The 22,172-nt window shown below is 41.6% G+C and overlaps 1 protein-coding gene across 1 annotated transcript in view; it reads right to left on the reverse strand.

The window, feature by feature from the left end:
• The window catches only part of TJP2 (tight junction protein 2), a 145,524-nt gene extending 123,600 nt beyond the window's left edge, over positions 1–21,924 (reverse strand). Inside the window, exon 1 of the mRNA XM_037797362.1 lies at positions 21,756–21,924. The gene's annotated coding sequence lies outside the window, so the exon portion shown is untranslated. The remainder of the gene's footprint in view (positions 1–21,755) is intronic.
• Between the last annotated feature and the right edge of the window lie 248 nt (positions 21,925–22,172).

The raw sequence follows: 22,172 nt of genomic DNA on the forward strand, positions 1-22,172 counted from the left end.
GAAGGTGTTTTACTACAGAGAAAATGACGTGATTTTATAAATGAGAAGTTTTAAAGTTTCATTTTCTATTAAAATTTATGATGTATTTAACATACAACTCTTACAAAGTGATTCTTATCTGATGATCTCATACAAAATTAAAATTGGGTCTTTCATTAGGAAAAGAATTCTGCCTTAGCAAATACTAGAAAGAATTTGCTCTTCTTCCACAAGTGAACTTGTTCAGCTTTCTAATATATTTATTTATTTGTTTGTTTTCTAAAACTGTCATCTTTGTGCAAACTCCTACATAATAATAAATAAGGACAATAACATGGAATGAAATAAATCTAGCCAAAACATCCCATCCATTCAGCTATGTATTCATATGGTATTGTCTTTACAGTTGTAGAAATTCTTTAGAAATGTGTATTTATTTGGTTAATTTCTTTAGTCCTAGAAATTCTTTACACTACAACTGTCTGATTAAAAAAAAATCACTTTAAAATCACTTCTCGATTAAAATATTTTAAAATATGCATGATTAAAAAAGCCTTTTAAGTCAGGATATTCAAGTTTTCTTTCTGGATGATGAAAGTTGAACATAAAAATTCACAGAGCATGAGAGATTTCAAACGGAGTTGAGAGGTCACTCTGGTGGACATTCTTACGCACTATATAGATAACACCTCTTAGGTTTTAATGTATTGGAATAGCTAGAAGTAAATACCTGAAACTACCAAACTCCAACCCAGCAGTCTGGACTCCTGAAGACAATTATATAATAATGTAGATTACAAGGGGTGACAGTGTGATTGTGAAGACCTTGTGGATCACACCCCCTTTATCTAGTGTATGGATGAGTAGAAAAATGGGGATAAAAACTAAAGGACAAATGGGGTGGGATGGGGGATGATTTGGGTGTTCTTTTTTCACTTTTATTTTTTATTCTTGTTCTGGTTCTTTCTGATGTAAGGAAAATGTTCAGAGATAGATTGTGGTGATGAACGCATAACTATGTTATCATACTGTGGACAGTGGATTGTATACCATGGATGATTGTATGGTGTGTGAATATATTTCAATAAAACTGAATTTAATTAAAAAAAAAAAATTTCACCGAGCAGACTGACATTCCCTTTGAGCTGATTCTTTCTATTTTATTTCTTCTGGAGGAAAACTATGGAAATTCTTCTTCACTGGGTGTATTAACTGTTACTGTACATTAGAAGTAGAAAAATGGAAATGATCTAATGACCCAAACAGGCTGTTTTACAGGGTGTAGTCTGCTTTACAGGGAGATGGAAAAAGCTTTAACAAAAAGTAGAGGAGTCAAGGAAACAGGTATTTTTTTTTTAGCTCTATTACAAATAAACCATATGACTTTATGCAAGTCATTTCCTCCTCTTTAATATCTTCAACTATAATAGTTATCTGTATATTTGCTATGCAGATGAATCACTAAAACACTGTGAGGAAAGCAGACTACCTGATGGAAAATAATAACCAAAGAGTTAAAAAATGATTAGTTGTGGCTCTTCTAGATTCACCAGTCTATGCAAACTAGGCTTCTCTCTTCACAATAATCCTCAGAATGCACCCGCTACTGGGCTTAACTATTACTTTCAACTGGATGCCACCAAATCTATAATTCCAACCCGATCCTTCCCTCAATGCAATACATATCTGAAATAACCCCTTCCCCAGCTCCCAGCAGCATCCACCGCTTGCCTTTTCCTGTTTCTGTGCATCAGCCTCCTGGCTCCCCTGGACAAGACTTTGGAGGCATCTTCACCTAATGCTGCGGGTCTCCAATCATGCCAACCCACTGGCACAGGGAAAAGAGACCTTTGATTAACATGAGAAGACATGATTTGAATCTCACCTCTGCTTAGCACCTTGTGACCCTGAACGAGGTACTTGACCTCTCTAAGCCTCTGTTTCCTCATCTGTAAAACTTGAGTAAGGCCACAACACAAAAGGTTGTTTTAAATAATGAATGACATAAATGTATACTGTGCTGGTTTGGATATAATATGTCCCCCAAAAAACCATATTCTTTAATGCAATCTTGTGGGATATTTGGATTAGGTTGTTTCCACGGAGATGTGACTCATCCAACCGTAGGTGATAACTCTGATTGAATTATTTCCATGGAAATGTGGCCCCGCCCATTCAGCATGGGTCTTGATTAGTTTACTGGAGTCCTTTAAAAAGCCACACAGGCCCAGACGCTTGCTGATGCTGATAGGTGGAGACACCTGGAGATGCAGACAGAAGCCCAGACACATCCTGGAGAAAGCCATTTTGAAACACAACCTGGGAGCAAAGGAAAAGTAGACGCAAACCATGTGCCTTCCTAGCTGACAGAGCTGTTCTGAATGCCATCTGCCTTTCTTCAGTGAAGGTATCTTTTTGTTGATGCCTTAGTTTGGACACTTCTATGGCACTGGAACTGTAAACTTGTAACCTAATAAATCCCCTTTATAAAAGCCAATCCATTTCTGGTATTTTGCATAACAAACCAGAACTTACGTCATAGTTTCCCAGGACTGACATAACAAAGTACTACAAACTGGATGACTTAAAACAACACAAATTTATTGTCTCAATGTTCTTGAAGCTAGAAGTCCAAAATCAAGGTTCTGGCAGGGTCATACTCCCTCCGAAACCTGTAGAGAAGAATCCTTTCTTGCTTCTTCCTATGTCTGGTTTGCTGGCAATCCTTGGCATTCTTTGGCTTGCAGCTGCAGCACTTCAGTCGCTGCCTCAGTTGTCATGGGGCTGTCTTCTCTTTTCCTTTCTCTTCTTCTAAGTATACCACTCCTATTGGATTAGGGCCCACCCTATACCAGTTGGCCTCATCTTAAGTGATCACAAATTCAAAGACCCCATTTTCAAATAGGGCCACATTCATGGACTGGGGTTTAAGGCTTCAACATATCTTTTTGGGGGGACACAATTCAACCCATAACAATGTATATGCATCAATGATTATCGTCTACTCTCTTCTTTCCCTCTGCCCCATCTGTCCTCTTTCCATTCCCAAAGCCTCCTCAAGAAACCTTCCTAAGTCCTTCCTCTGCAGGCAAAAACAGGGTGCACTTAACAAACTTCTATCCATTCCCTGCAGCTACAATTTTCTCCAATGAAGTGTTAAAGAACCAGAAAAGCCATGGCTGAGAGATCTTTGTGAGAAAAACAGGGAGACTCTCCCATGCTGGCAGGCTGGCTGGAGGGCACAGAGACCCAGAAAGGGGAATGCAGGATCTTGGGGCCTGCTGCAGAGGAAAGGGAGCTCAGGTCAGGGGGTACCCACCAACTGGGAAGACCTCTCTTGCACTGTTTCCCAGAATTTTAACTTTTGCTTCTGATTAGATAAAAGTCAAAATCACTTAATCAACTACCTTTCATAAATAACTTGCATACATAATAATTCATGGATTCTTTAAGTACAAAGTATTCCTAATTGTTCTGGTTTGCTAATGCTGCCATTTTGCAAAACAGCAGAAAGGGATTGGCTTTTATAAGGGGGGTTTATTTGGTTACACAGTTACAGTCTTAAGACCATAAAGTGTCCAAGGTAAGGCATCAACAGGTATACCTTCATTGAAGGAAGGCCAATAGCATCTGAAAAACTTCTGTTAGCTGGGAAGGCACATGGCTGGTGTCTGCTCCAGGGTTCTGCTTTCAAAATGGCTTTTTCCCAAGACATTTCTCTCTAGGCATCTGAAGGTGTTCTCTTAGTTTCTTCCAGGTGAACTCCGGACTAGCAAAAGTCTTACTTTCAATGGCATCTTCAAAATGTCTGTCTTGGCTGCAGCTAACATCAGGGGTCCACAACTCCAAGCATCTCTGAGCTAAGCCAGCCAGCTTCTGGGTGTGTGCCAGTATTTTTAAAGGACTCCAGTGATTAAATCAAGACCCATGCTGAATGGGCAGGGCCACAACTCCATGGAAATTATCTAATCAGAGTTATCACCTATAGTTGGGTGGTCATATCTCCATGGAAACAACGTAATCCAATATTCCAACCTAATCAACACTAATATGTCTGCCCACACAAGATTGCATCGAAGAACATGGCATTTTGGGGGACATAATGCATCCAAACTGGCACATTCCACCCCCTGGACCCCAAAATGACATGATCTTTCCATATACAAAATACATTCATCTCATCACAATATCACAAAAACTTAAATCATTTCAGTAACAATAGTTAAGTACAAGAACCCATCAAAATCAGTCACATGTGGTCTTTCCCAAGGCAAAATTCTCCTCTGGCTGTGGACCTGTGAAACTTATAACAAGTTATCTGCTGCCAATATTCAAAGGAAGGACAGTCATAGGATAAACATTCCCATTGCCATAGGGTGAAACTGAAAGGGAAACAGGGTTTAAGGGACCTAAACAGTTCCTAAAACCCACAGGGCAAACTCCATTAGATTTCAAAGTCTGAGAGTCATTTATTGAACGGTGTTGTATCCTTGGGGCTTGAGAGAGCAGGAGTCCAACCTTTTGTAAGGGCCTTCACCACCTTCACGACAGCCCTTTTTTCAGCTGCAACCAACAGTCAGGGGTCCACATCTCCAAGCATCTCTGAGCTAAGCCAGCCAACTTCTGGGTCTGTGCCAGCATTTTTAAAGGACTCCAGTGATTAAATCAAGGCCCATGCTGAATGGGTGGGGCCACACTTCCATGGAAACTACCCAATCAGAGTTATCACCTACAGTTGGGTAGGTCATGTCTCCATGGAAACAACCTAATCCAATATTCCAACCTAATCAACACTAACATGTCTGCCTACACAAGATTGCATCAAAGAACATGATGTTTTGGGGGACATAATGCATCCAAATTGGCACACTAATAAATAAAAAATTTTAAACTCCTTCTGTGAAGAATTAGTAGAAATTACTGTTGTTAGAAATTGTGTTTATGGTGAGGAGGTCATGGACTTTGTATTCAAACTGGCATTTGAATTCTGGATCTGTTACTTGTATTTGTAACCTCAGGGAAGTGACCTAGTTGCAGCTCTGTTTCCTCATTTGTAAAATGTGAGTTTAATTTCTGGCTTCATAAGGTTGTTTAAGCACGGTGTCCAGATTTAAAAGAATGTTCAATATGTTTTCACTTCTGTCCCTTCACATAAAACACATAGAAAAATCAGATATCTTAACTTAGAACACTTATGGCCACTGTATTTTTAAGAGTTTTGTTTACTTGACTTAATGAGCACTATTATATCTAATTTTAAAGTTCAGGAAGAGAAAAAAGCAGGATTGGAAAGAGGAACTATAATTCACATCAGTTACCAAGATCAAATCTTTTAGTATATTTAGACATCTCCCTAGTCGAAAAAGAAATTATAAATCTTTGTTAAACAAATGGTAAATGCAATACAAGTGAAAGATGATGTATTACAGTAAGCAATTGAATATATCATTAACATATTGAGGCCTTCTTATACAACTGTGTTTCTGGATGTTTAAAATTTCCCATTTAAAGTTCTATACTATCTTTCAGGGGAATAGAAATGCACATAGTAAAAGCTGAAATTGTACGAGAGTTTGAGACACAAAATAAAGATCCAAACTTGCTTTCCAAAAAAAGAAAGAAATTGTGTTTATGTTATGCTTCTACTTTGAACTCAGAGTTGGAGGATTCTGGCAGGGCTGTCTCCTGGGACCACATAAGTGATGAGGCATTACCCAGAATTTACAACCCTGGTGGGAGCTAGTCTAGTAGGGCTTGGTCATTTCTTGGGGTAGGGGAATTTCAATCACCTCTGCTCGGCAAATTTAGGAAGCAGGCAGAGGCAACCCTCATAAAAGACTCTGGCACTTGGTAGGAGCTACTCTTGGTGTGAAGTGCTGAGATCAAGCAGTCTGCTCCTAGCTGCTGGAGAGTGGCCCAATAATCCTACCTTCACCTGCTGACACTGCATCCCCCTCCCGCGCACAAACTGTGGTGCTACACTGTATGGGCTTCAATTCTGGCTCCACCACTAACTCACTGTGTGACCTTGGACAAGTCAGTTAACCTCTCCTTGCCTCCATTTATTCATCTGGAGAATGGTGCTGATAACAGTACCTACCTCTTGGGGTTGTTTTAAAAATCAGTTATTACAAATAAAGCACTTGGCACATGTACTGCCTGGCACATAATGTACACGTTGTAAGTGTTCGTCATTCTCTTTTCCTTGCTGTCTACTGGAAGCTTCATTTCCTCCAGGAAGCCCTCTTTGATTGAACCTCCAGACTGGGCTAAGTGCCCCTCCTCTGACGTCTCAAATACTTTCTGCTTAATCCATCAAAACTGGCACCATAATCAATTAAAATTAAGTGTTTAAGTGTGTGCAGAGGATTAGGAGGGTCCTCTGTGGCCACAGAAGGTGAGGTTTAAGTAGAGGAAAGACAGAAACCGGGCAGCCTTGAGGTGTTTGAATCTCACATTGACCCAGGCCTGCCCCCGCCCTCTCCAGTGGTGGTCTGCCCAGTTGCCAAGTGCCCATGTGGTTCCAGGCAGAACCCTCTGGGTGGTCAGTAATATGGCTCAGCTGGCCATGGTGTCTGCAGGGGGCTCTGTGGCTGTATGGGGCCCTAGGAGGAACTTCGTCCTGCCACAAAGCTGTACTCTGGGTGAACCCAGGAGATGTTGCAGAGTCCAAGGCAGAAGAACCTGACAAAGGAAGATCCACTCTCGCTTTCCCTGGACATCAGTGGAAGACAGCAGAGTGTGCCCAGAAGAACCCTGTGGTCTGGTCCAGCATATGCTTTATAGCAAACCAACTGGAAAAAGATGAGCCAATGTCTGATACTGTGAGAGAGGTCTGGTCTCTGGAAGGAAGCAGAAACCAAATCCATCAAAACACAAGTGGAAGAAGCTAAAACCTGCTTAAAACTATTACGAGCAATGGAAGGAAAGACTCAGGATCTCCACACAGTGCTCTACAGCCTGAACAGAGAGTCAGATCAAGTGTCTGGTGGAACATTTGCTCAAAATCAAAGAACTGGTAGCTTCTCTTGGAGAAGAAAACCGGGGTGATAAGTTGGAATCAGGAGGTAGAGACCATGTTGATGACTAGGCAGCAGGATCCAGGGGAAACTGAGGGATGTTTCAAAGTCAAGTGTACATCTCAACACCATAATGGATAGAAAACTCAATTCTACACCAACATTGCTGAAAAAGAGAACAGAAAAGCCAACCTGACAGGACACCTTCAACATGTCCAGACTGAACAAGCCTCAACTCTCAGTTGAAAGTGCTGTTCAAAGTCTTCAGGAGAGAAGAAATCAAATGACGGAACTTTGTCATGAGAAAGAAACAGAGCTTCTCAGGATATACCTGTCAAGGCAGGGCAAGAAAAGGAAAGGTCTGAAGCAAGTGGCAAGCTGAACTGTGAGGGTGAAGAGCTGGAGACCCCAAGACCCTGAAAAAAAAGGTGGAAAGAACCCTTTCTTCCTCTCAAAGCCAGAGCCTGTGCCTTGAACTAAAAGCTCATGACCCTTAGTTGAGAGAGCAGGGGTCTGGAGAAAACCTCATCTTAAGATGGGAGGTTGCAGCCCTGAGACAAAGAATAACCTAAACAGTGATTAAACTGGAGCTTCTAGAAGTGGATCCTCATGTATCTGATGCATCTGATGAAGCATTTACTTCCTGATCACTGAGCACAGGGTGCTGCTTCCGCTGAGACTGGAGGGTCTCCCACACTTACCCTCAGACCCTTCTCTTGGTGCCAGGCTTTTTTCTTCTCTCCCTTTTGCCTCTTTCTCAAATCTAATGTTGTCAGTGGATCCAAATGGGAGTTCTTGGCAAGAGGACATACTCTTCCTTCTTCTCCAGGAACCCACACCCTCCTCAAGCACGTTTCCTACCAAGGGGTCACTGTCCTCCTTCCTTGTCCTCTCCTTCATGGGCTGGGTTTTTCTCTAGACTGCCCCATTTGGAAAATGGAAGTGAGTTACCTCCTGGGTCCATGGTGCTTCCACATGACTCTAATAGTCAAAACCCCCAAACACAACAGGTTCCTTACATTATTTCATATTTAATTTTTCAAGACATTTTTGAATAATCTATATTTATTTTTAGTTTTAAAACACTTTTTATATAAGTGATTTTACTTTTTCTCAAACTGCATCTTGATAGTATCCTAAATTTTAGGATACTTCTTACCTAACATTTGAAATAGCAAAACAGTTCCCTCTGCCAGTGGTTCTATATATCACACTTATGAGAGAAAGGTTAAAGTTCCTGTTTTTCTCAAAATAATTTTAATAGACTTAAAAAACTTATGTTTACCAGTCTGTCTTTCTGACAATTCCATGACATACTAGAAACCATAAACAATATCCTATTCATATTGTCCCTCGACCCCCGTTTGACCCAGGAACTAGCATACAATAGATACCCAATAATATTAGGGTTTACTTCCTAATTATGAGACTGCAGGGTGTAATGGTTAAGACTTTGTACTCTAGAGCCAGACTGCCTGGGTTTGAATCCCAGCTTCACACTTACCAGCTGCGTGGCCTTGGGCAAGTCATTTAACTGCTCCAAGATCTCAGTTTCCTCATCTGTAAACTAGGGAAAATAATAGCACCTACCAGATAAGGTTATGATGAGGATTAAATATAATGAATATATGCAAAACATTTAGGACAGACCTGGCCTATCCTAAGTGCTTTCTAAGTTCTAGCCATGATTATTATTTACTCAGCACATATTTATTGACCCCTGTCCTAAATCCAGCTCAGGCAGGTCTTTCAGCTTATTGGGTACCACTTCCTCAATCAACCCTGTGTCCCTCGACCCCAGTTTGTCTCGCTCCCCTGAGATGGACCACTTCAAGCTTCCAAACATCCACTTAGATCCCAGTTCCTCTGGCTCCTCTGGTAGCTGAGGTACTGGTGACCGTTGATCCACCCACTGAGCTCCAAATGGAAGGCTCTTGTGCTGCTCCCTGCCTGACCAGTCCTTCAGCCTCCACCACCACTAACACTCCCACACTCCAGATGGTATCCCCACATGGCCAGGACATTCAGACCTCCCATTTCTCCCTGTTCCAGCTCCCTTTGCCCCTGCTGCTGGACAAGACTTGTTTTCTTGGTGTCACTTCTCAGTTTCTAATTATATATTGGTGTTTAACTATTTACTGTCTGTCTCCTCCTCCAGACTGTAAGCTTGCTCTCAGGGCACAGACCGTATTTTGCTGAATTGAGTCCATTTCAGGTTTGGTTTTCTAGTCCAAATGACACTAATTCATTCATTCACTCACCCCCTCGACAACCACTGAGCAGCTCCGTATAAACACTCTGACTGACACTGGACATACAAATAATATCAAACCACCCCTACCCTCAAAAATCACCCAACCTAATATATTGTATGCTTTCACTTACATGAAATAACTAGAATATGCAAATTCATAGAGATAGAAAGATTACAAGTCAGTAGGGATGGGGGCAGCGGGAGGGGAGATATGAAGTTACTGCTTAATAAGTACAGGGTAATGGATGATGGTGATGGCAGCTCAACATTGTGAATATAAATAATACCACCGTAATGTATACTTGAAAGTGGTTAAAATAGGATGATTTTAGTTGCATATACATTACCACAATAAAATTTAAAAAAAAATTCACCCAATCTATGATAATCAACTGCAACCCCAGCATGCTGAAATAGGGGTGTGAGTGGCTGTGGAACAGGCTGGGGACAAAGGAGAGAGTGGGCACTCCTGTGCGCAGGGCTTCGCTGGGAAAGTCTACACAGAGAAGATACTTGAGTTGGGTCTTGAAAAGATGATCTGACATTCCTTAAGTTGACAAAAGTAGCTGGGCAACCCAGGCATAGGGCAAATTATACCCAAGAGCCAGAAAAATGAAAAAAAAAAGAAAAACAAAAAACAAGGAGTGTTCTGGGAACAGTAAGCGGGGCGTGATGGCAGGAACGCAGGCCTGCTGTGCACCTAGAGCCCAGGAGGCAGGGAGGCTGGGCTCACACTGGGCAACGCCCCGAGGGAGGGTGAGCCAGATGCCATTCCCTCGGGCTAACATTCCCTTCCTCTTGGCTAGATGTCGCTAAGTCATGATTTAGTGAATACTTCCACTGTGCCAGCCACTGAGATATGTGCTTGACATACATTACTTTATTTAATTCTCACAGCTACCTTAAGAGGTGGATATAAACCCTCCTGTTTTCAGATGGAGAAATTCAGGCACAGAGTGATGGAGTAACTTGCCCGAGGTTGCACAGCTATCAACAGCCACGGTGTGATTCTCACCAGGTCTGTCTGATTACAAAACTCATACCTTCTGACATCCACTAAGCCTGCGTTAGGTGCCCTGGGGACACTGCATGTCTCCATCACAATGAACTGTAATTGCCCCTTTGTTTGTCTGTCTCCGGCTAGAACATGGGTCTCCTGAGGGCAGAGGCTTCTCCCTGCTCCCCATTGTATCCCTGCACCTGGCACTGTGCCTGCCAGAGTTCAGGCATCAATAAGAACAAGTTAAAGAATGAATGAATCAAGGAATAGACAGACAAATGAACAGGGCACTGAACTCTTACCCGAAGAGTACTACTGCCTTTCTCTGCCCCTGAAATCAAGATCTGGGGGCAAGACCCCAGTTCACTTCTGCCCTCTCCTGCATTGCTCAGAAAGGCTTCCCCAGCACCAAGCCCCAAGGCAGCATGGACAGCCCCCACCCCAAGTGAAGTTAGAGATTTCTACCACCAGCCTCATCTTCCATCCTCATCTCCATCTGTGCAGAAAAGAGCTAACATCACAGGCCTGACAACCACCCTTTGAAAGACCTGCTTATAAGGTTGGCCTTTGGCTGGCATCTATCTGGAAGCTTGGATTTCAGAAGGGTTCCCACCACACTAACTGATGAGAGTGGCTCATTGTGCCTAAACTATATAAACCAAATGAGGTATGCCAACACCTGCTTTCCTTCTGGGAGTCTGGAATTTTAGTTTGTGCAAGGCGGAGGAAGCTGTGTAATAAGTCCCCAATAAAAACCCAGGGTACCGAGTCTTTAACGACAACATTCCACACATGTTGTCACAGATCATGGCTGGGAGAATGTAACATGTCCTGTGTGACTCCACTGGGCGAGGAAGGACTCTTAGAAGCTTGCTCCTGCTTCCCCCCAGACTTCACTCCATGCATTTCCTCCCTTTGATGATTTTGCTTTGTATCCTTTTGCTGTAAAAAATCATAGCCATGATGACAACTATATTTTGAGTCCTGTGAGTCCTTCTAGCAAATCATAGCACCTGGGGACGGTCTGGGGGACTCTGATATACCATCTCTCCACAGAAGTGGGGTTGTAAAATACTTCCTGTCCAGTCCTGTCCAGGAACCTGGGGCATCACACACCTAGAGCCCACAGGGTCAGGCAGGAATGTAAGTGTGACCGTCCGAGGGGGTAGCAAGTTGGAGAGTCTAAAGTGAACAGATTTTCCTCAGCTCCTGACCACACCAGCAAGTCACAGGCAAACCTGGACAGCCGGTTTACAGTTATTGACATGAAATCCTTCCTCTCCTAACAACAGATGGCCCCACACCATAATAGGGAACACCGTAGGGAAGACTTTGGCTTCCCTTGGAAACCCACGAGAAATGCTTTACATGCCAGACACAAAGAATATTCCTTTAAAATAAAATGCAGGGATGTTTGGCTTGACCTTGTGAAACCAGCAGGATGGGCGGAAGATAGCTCAATTTCAGAGGCCCCAGCAGCGTGGGCCATTTGAGAACTGCTCATCTTGGATTTCTTTACTGTAGCAAACCTCCTGACCTTCATGAGGTGATTGTCAAAAACACTCCCATATGCCAGCACCCACTTGCAGAATCGGCTTATATCAAGCTATGTTAAGGAGACTAGACACAAGGTAGCACAAATCTTTAAATCTAATAAGCCGAGGAGGCAAATGCATGAACGGATGAAAAATAAAACTCAGCAGTCGCCACTTGCACAAAGGAACTTGCTTCTGGTTCACAAGACTTGGTTTGGTTGTAGGTTGATTACAAACAATAGGCAGGAAGAGGGCGAGGAGTCAGTACTAGGATTATGGCCTGAAGGACTAAAGGGCTCCCTCACCTTATAACATGTTAGTCCGCACCTGACACTGTGGTCCCACTCAGCAACCATCCCACTACCCAGTAACACCGACCTCCCTGGAAGTGTTGGAAGGCCAGGTCTGCCAGTCTACAATAACCTTGGTGACATTTGAGTCCCTCCACTGAAACCAACACTCCAGACATGTCCTCACTCTCCTGAACTTTACACAGGCCCTCACTGGTCCAGGTCTCTTCATAACTCTCTGCCCATTCCGTCCCCATGTCTGAGACGCATCTCTTCCTCCTCTCAGCTATCCCTCTCCCAATGGCCACTCCTTGTGTACCACATCGCTGTGTTTCAGTCCTCAGCAGTTGTCCATGTCCTTCCTCGGATCATACTCCCCTCCTCGGGTCCATCAAGCACTGGATGCACAGGTTGCCCCAGTCCAACCTTTCGCCTTGCCCTCCCCTCACTCACATTCCAGTCCTACACTTTAAATGCCTCCAAACCAGTGGCTCTCAACGTGTGGTCCCCAAGCCATCAGCATCTTTATCACCTCAGAACTCGCTAGAAATTCAGATTCTCAGGCCCCAACCTACTGAATCCCAGACTCCAGAAACAACAGGAGTGGGGCCCAGAGAGCTGCCTTTTAACAAGTCCTCCAAAGTGATTTCAATGTGCACTCAGGTTTGAGAATCACTGCCCTCACACTTTCACTCACCTATCCCACAGCTTTTTCAAACAATTCTCAAATGGAAGTAATTTTTTTTAATATAAATTCAGCTGACTTTCCCATTTCTCTCTCTCTCTCTTTTTTTTTTTTTTTTTTTTTTGGCATAAACAACGGCAATGTATTTGCCCACGATTTTGAAGCTAAAAGAAAGTTCAAAACAAGGTGTCATCAATGTGACACTTTCTCCCCAAAGACTGTGGCTTCTGGGGCTGGCTGTCAGCAATCCTTGGTCCTTAGTTTGTCACACAGCAAGGCACATGGTTTGTCTCTGGGTTCCGCTGATGTTCAGCTTCTGGCTGTTCAGTCTGTGGCTTTCTTTTTGCTTTTGAATTTCATTCCACTTAAAAAGGGACTTCAATATTAGGATTAAAACCTATCCTGACTGAGCTGGGCCACAACTTAACTGAAGTAGCCTCATAAAAAGGTCCTACTTATGCTGGGTTCACACCCACAGGAATGGATTAAATTTAAGAACGTGTTTTTCTGGGGTACAAACAACTTCAAAGCACCATACTGTCTTCTTAGCAAGAACTACGAAAGGAACACTAGAATTAGAAAGCCACCATTTTGCAGTCCCCTGTGAAATAACTGATTGGGAGATGGCTTGCCAGTGGATGCCAAAACCAATAGGCAAAAAGTGGCTGGGGATCTGGGTGGCTGCATGAGGCCCAACCACCATTCCACTGTTACCTGCTCCTGACAAGATAAAAGCATCCCTCTACAGTGAAGAGAGCTGGCTGTCGCCACCTAAGTGAACTGAATATCACCAATAATTGAACAACTGGACATGCGGTACCTCCCGAGGTGATGCAGTGTGAGGTACACAGCATCACCAATGAAGTGTTCCTGTGGGAAAGTGTTTAGATGCAACATCCAGTTTGTAGTAAATCGAAGCGATAAAAGAACAAGTTAAACCAAACCCCGAGGAAACAAAGTTCAGAATAAGGACATTGTATAAGACCACTGACCTGGTTTCCTCACACAGACAATATCATACCTCCCTACCCTCACGAACAGTGGTAGAGGTGCTGTTCAAAATTGACTAAAATGACCCAGCAATAATTAAATGTAATGTGCACACTATCAGTAGTCCATAATTTACAAAAAACACTATTTTTGTTGTACAGTTCTTTGTTGTTGTTTTTTTATTTTAATTCTAGTAACATATATGCAATCTGAAATGTCCCCTTTTAACCACATATAATTTGGTGGTGTTAATTATATTGACAACGTTGTGCTACCATCACCACCATCCATTATCAAAACTCTTCCATTAAACCAACAGAAACTCTGTACCAATTAAGTATAAACTCCCCATTCCTTACCTCACCTTCTAATTATTTCACATCAGAGAGATCATACAATATTTGTCTTATTTCACTAAAATGATGTCTCCTAGGTTCATCCAGTTGTCACATGTATCAGAACTTCATTCCTTTTTATGGCTGAATAGTATTCCATTGTGTATACATACCACATTTTTGTTACCCATTCATTTATTGATGGACACTTGGGTTGCTTCAATCTTTTGGCAATTGTGAATAATGCTGATATGAACACTGGTGTGCAAATATCTGTTTGAGTCCCTGCCTTCAAACCTTTTTGGTCTATACCTAGGAATGGGATTGCTATATCATATGGTAATTCTATACCTAACTTTCTGAGGAACCACCACTTTTTTCCACAGCAGCTATAGCATTTTACATTTCTACTAACAATGAACAAGTGTTTCTATTTCTCCATTTCCTCTCCAACACTGTTATTTTCCATTTTTTTAAATAGTAACCATTCTAATGGTTGTGAAATGGTATCTCCCATTTCTCTTAATGATACCAACATTTCACAGTAATACAAAATCAAGTTCATACAACTGAGTTAAATATAGTGGGCCTTCAAAATGTAACAGCTATTTAAAAAATTCATGATTGACTTGTGACTGCAGAATATGAAGATAATTCTCTTCAGGCCCATAGGAAAAAAATAAAAAGACTGCAATATAGCTTGGGAAAAAAATAACAAAAATCTACTAACTCCAGGAAAAAATGTCCACCAGTCTACCCTCCTTTAGAGGGTATTTGAGAACAAAATAAGAAGTACCCTAGTGAAATGTATACACTTATTATTAATATGATTTTTAAAGTATATTATTGTATATCATAATAAGTAGACTGGACGGATGTTAACCAATACATATCTTGGTAAAAGCCTAAAGGTCTACCACTTACATCAATACATTTTCTGGTGTATCGATAAGAACGGAAAGGTGTATAATTTTTAGTGGGCCACTAGGCATTAAATCAGCATAAAAAGTCCCTGCCTACTTATTCCCTCACACCCCCAAGAAGCTATGTATTCATTAATTCTTCATTCAAATCTTTTGGAACATCAGGTATAATATAGGCTCTCAGACAAATAAAGAGATGAGCCAAAAGTGAAATTAATTCCAAAAGAGCCAAGGACTCAACTTACATTTTCAGGATTCTTCTAAACCAGTGAAATAGGGGACTCTATTTAAAACTGATTTTCCTTTTCCTTTTTCTAGTTTTCCCTTAAAAACGAATCAAGAAAAAAAATTCAAGAAAGAATGGCACATGAAGAAATGCTCAATATATCAGCTATCAGGGAAATACAAATCAGAACTACGAGATATCATTTCACATCTACAAGAATGGCCACTATTAAACAAACAGAAAAGTACAAGTGTTAGGATGTGGAGAACTAGGAACATTATTCACTACTGATAGGAACGTAAAATGGTACAGACACTGTAGAAGACAGTTTGGTGGTTCCTTAGGAAGCTAAGTGTAGAACTGCAATATGATTTGGCAATCCCGCTACTACGTATCTACCCAGAAGAACTGAAAGTAGGGATGCGAACAGACTTTTGAGCACAGATGTTCATAGTGGCATTATTCACAATTGACAAAAGATGGAAACAACCCGTTTCCATCAACTGATGAATGGATAAAGAAAATGTGATATGTACATACAATGGAATATTATGCAGCTATAAGAAGGAATGAAGTCCTGATGTATGTGACATCATGGATGAAACCGGAGGACATCATGTTGAGTGAAATAAATCAGACACAGAAGGACAAATATGGTATGGTTCAAATATATATATGAACTAAATATAATGAGCAAACTCATAGAGTTATTATCTAGAATATAAGTTACCAGAAAATAAAATGAGGATAGAGAATGGGGAACTGACATTAATTTGTGCAGAATTTTTTAATAAGTTGACTGTAAATGTTTGGAAACGGACAGAGGTGATGGTAGAACATTATCATGCCTGTAAATAACAACAATGAATAATGTGTGTGATTGTGGTTGAAAGAGGAGGTTTAGGGTCATGTATATCACTAGAAAGAAAGCTAGAAGATGAAACAAGGACTGTATCATGTAGTGAACCCTGTTGTGGATGATAAAGGAGGTTAAAAGTAAAAATACAAGAATGTTCTTCCATGAATTAGAACAAATGTATGTCACAACTACAAGATATTAAAAATAGGGTGGCATATGGGAAAAATATACTTAATGCAAACTATGGACTATAGTTAACAGTAACATCTTCATGGCCTTCCATCAATTGTAACAAAGGCACCAGACCAATGCTAAGTATCTAAAATAGGAGGGAATAAGGGATATGGGTTTTTTTCTTTTTGAAACTATGAAAATGCTCTAAAATTTATTGTGGTGATATAAGTACAGCTTTGTGATTATTCTGAGAGCCACTGATTGTATACTTTAGACAGATTGAATGGTGTAAATCTGTATAAAAAAAAACCCACAATGAGATACTACTTAACACCCACTAGGATGGCTAAAATAAAAGGCAGTCATTAACAAGCATCAAAGAGGATGTAGAAAAATTTGAACCTTCATATGTTGCTGGTGGGATTGTAAAATGACATAGCCAATTTGGAAAACAGTTTGGCATTTTCTCAAAATGTCAAACACAGAGTTACCATATGACCCAGCAATTCTACTCCTGGGTATACACCTAAGAAAAATGAAAACATATGTCCACACAAAAACTTGTACATGAATGTTCACAGCAGCATTGTTCATTATAGCCAAAAAGTGGAATAAGACAAATGTTCATCAACTGATGAATGAATAAACAAAATGTGGTATATCTGTACATTGGAATATCATTTGGCTATAAAAAGTATGAGGTACTGATACATGATGCAACATGGATGAATCTTGAAAACATTATGCTAAGTCAAAGAAGGCAGTCAAAAAAGACCACATATTGTATGATTCCATTTATATGAAATGTCCAGAACAGGGCAATTTAGAGGCTGAAAGTAGATTAGTCATTGGGGGTTGGAGATAGGAGGTAGCAAGTATTAGGGTAATGAAAAAATTCTAAAATGATTGTGGTAACTGTTGTACAATTCTGTGAATATACTAAAAGCCATTTGTGATGGTTAATTTCATAAGCTAATTTGATTAGGTTATGGCATCCAATTGTTTGGTCAAGCACTGGCCTGCTTGTTACCGTGAGTGTATTTCTTCACAGGTGGGATATGCATCGATAATGAATTGATTCCATCTACAATCAACAAAGGAGAATGACCTCAGCAATGTGGAAAGTCCTCACCCAACCAGTTCAAGGTCTTAGAAGTCAGAACTGAGGGTTTCAGAGGTCAGAAAAAAAGTTTCTGCCTCAGTTTCAGCATTGGGTCTTGCCAGAATTTCCAGCCAACCAGCTTCCCCTGAGTAATTCAGACTAAGGATTTCAACATCACCTTTATCAGAGTTTTCAGTTTCTAGCATGTGACCTGCCCTACAGGAGTTAGCCCCTATGATCCCATGAGCCAGTCTATATATATATATATATATCCTGTTGTTTGTTTCTCTGGAGATCCCTGACTAATACACATTGAACTGTAAACTTTAAATAGGTGAATTGTATGGTATGTGAATTGAATTACATCTCAATTTTTTTTTAAATGGCCTAAAGCTAGAAGACAATTACAAACAGAGTTAACTAAAAAGTGTTAAGTACTTCAATATGTGGCTTTCTCTGTTTCCTTCTGTATTGTAAATTTCTTCCAAATGAAGATGAGATAACTTTTATTATCATTTTACAGTTTACAAGCATGTTTACAAATAAAGCCTTTTTGTGTCCTCACTATAATCCTAGAGGGAGAAAATTAGTCCCCTAATTTTCTATCTGGGATGTGTTCATGAACTTTATTCAAGCTCAGTCAGAAGGTCAGGGAGGATGTGAGTTCTTTGCCACCTGAATCCAGTGCCCTTGCTTCTACATTGCATAGCATTTAGCATCTCAGGGTAGCAGGTGGGTGCAGTCAGGCTGACCTGCAGAGATGGTACCTCAAACCAGTCTCAATAAGGAGAATATCCATCACTCAATTTTTCTAGGAACGCAACTAGGTACAGTAGTCCACACTGAAGCCAAGTGTACTCTAACTGGTTGCTACTCCAAGGTACCGTAGACAGAAACTTTTGCTCTTGGGCCCTTTGCTGTTTTGGAATTTATTTCTGTTTTAACTCACCTTTTCGTTTGCCTAAGAGACTACTGATGTTCCTTATGGAACCTGATGTTCCACGAGATTTGAATGAAGAATTAATGAATACACAGCTTCTTGGAAGAAAGGGACAGCAAGTAGCAGGGACCTATTATTCTATATAGAAAGACCATGAAAAGAACCATGGTCTGTAACAAAATGACCATGGGTGGCCTCAGTTTTCTCATCCGTAAAATAAGAAAAAAAGAAATACCTCTCCCAAGGTTGCTGTAAAGATTTAATGAGAATACATACAAAAATACCTGACACAATAGGTACTCAATAAATGTTCAACTGGTCCAATACCTTTAACTCTTATGGAGACCTACTGAAATTTTTCTAAACATTCAGGATTCTAAACATTAGATCTTGAGAATGATGATCACCATCAAAATGAGTTGATTAGTTTTGCCAACATGAAAAACTGACTGCCTAACAATTCTAAGAAAAAATCCATTAATAACTTTATCTTGTTAATGTTAAATTGTGGTTTTTTTGTACATTCAGATTAATTTTTCAATATCTTAGTTTGTGTGTGTGCATGTATGTGTGTTTGTGTATGTATGTGTGGTTATTCTAAGGATTCCCAAACCTAATTATGTATCAGAATCACCCAGGGTGTTAAACTAGAAATCCCAATGCAGAGAGTCTGATTCAGTGGGTCTGGAGTAGTTGGAGATTTTCCATTTTTACTAAATGCCCCAGATGATTCTCCAAGTATCACTGGGTCACTAATAAAACCCTTCATAGGACAGTAAGGAATTTTTTTCTCCCATGCAGTCTACAAAATAACATTTGTCCACCAAATAAAACACTGAAATATACCTGTTCTCTTTTGCCTTCCTAGAAATAAAGGAAAATAATATTCTGAAATGAGGGAATTTTCTAAAGAGGGAGAATTTTCTGCCAAATCATGTCCTTTTGAATTTATCACCATTTCAAAGGGACTCTTCAATCAAAGGAAGCCGTAAGTTCCTTCCTACAAGTTGATAACATTCTGATGAAAGCCAGGACACACAAAGTCAAGGGGCTTAAGGAAATGGAAAAAAAAAAAAATCTGGAAAGAATTTGAAGGATCTCCCACCATTTGACTTTTTATTTAATCTTCCCAACATCCCCAACCACTTATGTATTTTGAAGCACATCCTTGATTTATAACAATGACTTAGATGACGAATGAAACCTTAGTTTTATTAGTTTGCCAATTCACACTTATGATCTCACTGGAAAGAGCATCCTCAAACCACAAGCTGGACAACTTTAAGCAGACAATTTTGATTACTATGAGTCTTTTCTAAATTATACAAATGTTTTACAACTGGAAATTATGGAATTGGACCATTAGACTTATTTAATACTAAAGCTGAAACAAAACAGTTTGGGGTATTTTGGAAAATAATTTCATGCCTTCTGTGTGAAGTCTTGCTGCAACCCCCTCCACTATTTACCAAGCAAATTATTATTTTTCTTCAAACTATTCCTCAACTACCTTCAAAAATGAATTTTAGTTAGTGCTGTAAAACTAAATCCAATATAAACAGCATACCTAAAATAAAACCAGTTAAAGGAGGCACAGAGATAGATATTACCAGGCATCTCTGCTTAATTAATTAATGCAGTTTGAACCCTGGGCAGCTCCATTCCACAACAGCCAAAACAAAAAGAAAAACCTCATGGGTTTTATAGATGTCTCAATAAGGACTCTAAGACCCTGGAAGATAAGATAGTGTCAACCTTACCAGTGAACCAGGAATTTCCAAATGTTTGTTCATATTCTACAAAAATGATTTACATTCCTATTCAATCTGTTTTGTGCCCTACAAGAAATATAATTAAGAGTAACCAGAAGCAAAACACCACGGGTCAATCACATTTCCAAATCTTGCTTAAAGAGCCTGTCATCGTGGGGTGGAGGGGCTGTGACCCATGCACTTACAGTTGTTTGTCCTGGCTGGCAAAATTAAAATGAAAATAGCAGATTAGATGGAAATATATACTTAAATTACTCCTTTACACTGAACAGGAAAATTCACTCCAAGTGACTAGGGTTTCTCAAATGTTCATATGCAAACAAATCAGCTGGGATCTTGTTAAAATGATTCGCTGATGTGAGTGGTGCCTGAAATCCTGCATTTCTAGCTCTGGGGAGGTGGAAACTGATGCTACTTGGATGATGAGGCCCTATGGCAAATAAAGTAAAGAGAATGTCGGTCTAACCATCCAGAATCACAGTCCCCTCCACCAAGAAACACAGAGGGTTAATCGTATGTCTTTCAAGTGAATCGGAGATTGGGGACCTGACATTGTAAAAACGCTTAGAGAAACTTGGATAGAAGGCCTGATTGGGGCCACCCAGCAGGTACCCACCCACCTCTGGACCTGGGAAACAGCCACAGATGATAAGGACAGTTGAGAGAGACCCAGTTTCACAGAAAACCCTCCTGACAACTTTAAAACAGTCTTGGAAATACCCTTCTCAAATTCGAAGAATGCCTGGAATTCAATGGCCTTTATCCAACATAAAGATCTCCAAGCTGGTTTTGACTGAAGTTCCTATAGAACAACTTGCAATGCAGATCTTGAAAACTGACAACGCCCTGCAAGTTGACAAACTCGGCCATGTCCTTTACAAATGGGTCAGCAATGGCACACACACATATACACACAGTTTCTCCAAGGTTCTAGCATGCTGGCGCGCAGATCCTCGCCCTGCGGACTGCGTGGGTAGGTGAGTACCTCCTGGGCTGTAGAGCCAAGTTCTCTCAGAGTGCGGAGTTTTCAAGCCCTGCGGTTGAGGATCGCGCGCCTCAGCTGGACCGGGGCACCTGCTTGCAACTACCCAGCGCCTCCCTCTGCCCGCGCAAATCCACGACACCATCTCCTGACCCTTTCAGACACAGCAAATGTTGGCTGCGCCAGCAGAAACCCAAAGGCCCTTTTAATCTGGTAAAAGAGAACCTCAAATGAAAGTGAAAGAGTTTCCATCCCTGGGGGAACAAGGTGCCAGGCCAGGTAGGATAAAGAGGATGGCTCCCACGTACCTGTAGCTGACCCAGGTGTGTACTCAAACTCACTTCCAGATGGTTCCCCAAGAAAAACCTTGTGATCCAATGGGGTCCCTAGCCCACCCCCGGGGAAACAGGGATGCAAAAGCCTGTCAAGTATACGCCAGAGACGAAAAATCAATAGGGTAAACCCTGAACTCCACAGGGAGATCATCAACTCAATGCCCCTTACCCCCTCCTGCATAACCCTCCACACTCTGCAAATCCCTCCTGCTCTTTGCGTCGCCGCGCAAAAGTCGCGGCAGGAGGAAAGGAATGCCGCCGAAGCCCGAACCCAGCCGGCCGCGCTGTAGGCAGGGCCCGGACGCCCAGCCCGGCGCTCCTGGGACCGAGGAGGAAGAGAGAGGAGGGTACTCGCCTGGAGGCGGGTGGCGGTCTCAACCCGCGGAGTCGGGCGCTGGGCGAGGGCGGCTCTCGCCGGCACTTGAGTGCGCGCAAACGAGGCGCCGGCGGGGGACTGTGTTCCCTGAGCTCCCCGCGCGCGTCGGTGGCGGCGCCTAGCCGGGGCAGGAGTGGGGGAGGCTGCCAAGGGAATGGGCGGGCGCGAGTAGCCTCCGCGGCAACTCCTGTGTATTATTGTGACTCAAACTATTTCCTGTTTGGAGGTTTGGGAGAAAGAAGAAGAAGGAAAAAAAAAAAAATCCAGGGTGGAGGCAGGAGGAGTTGGCAGCGGCGAGGTGGAGATCAGCGGCCGGGAGGGAACGGCGGTAGGAGGTGGCTGTCACCTGTTTCCTCGCGACCCTGAGGGTTATTTTGGGTTGTCGGGAAAGGTGGA

The sequence above is a fragment of the Choloepus didactylus genome, chromosome 10 (genome assembly GCF_015220235.1).
Source record: "Choloepus didactylus isolate mChoDid1 chromosome 10, mChoDid1.pri, whole genome shotgun sequence".
Taxonomy (NCBI): domain Eukaryota; kingdom Metazoa; phylum Chordata; class Mammalia; order Pilosa; family Megalonychidae; genus Choloepus; species Choloepus didactylus.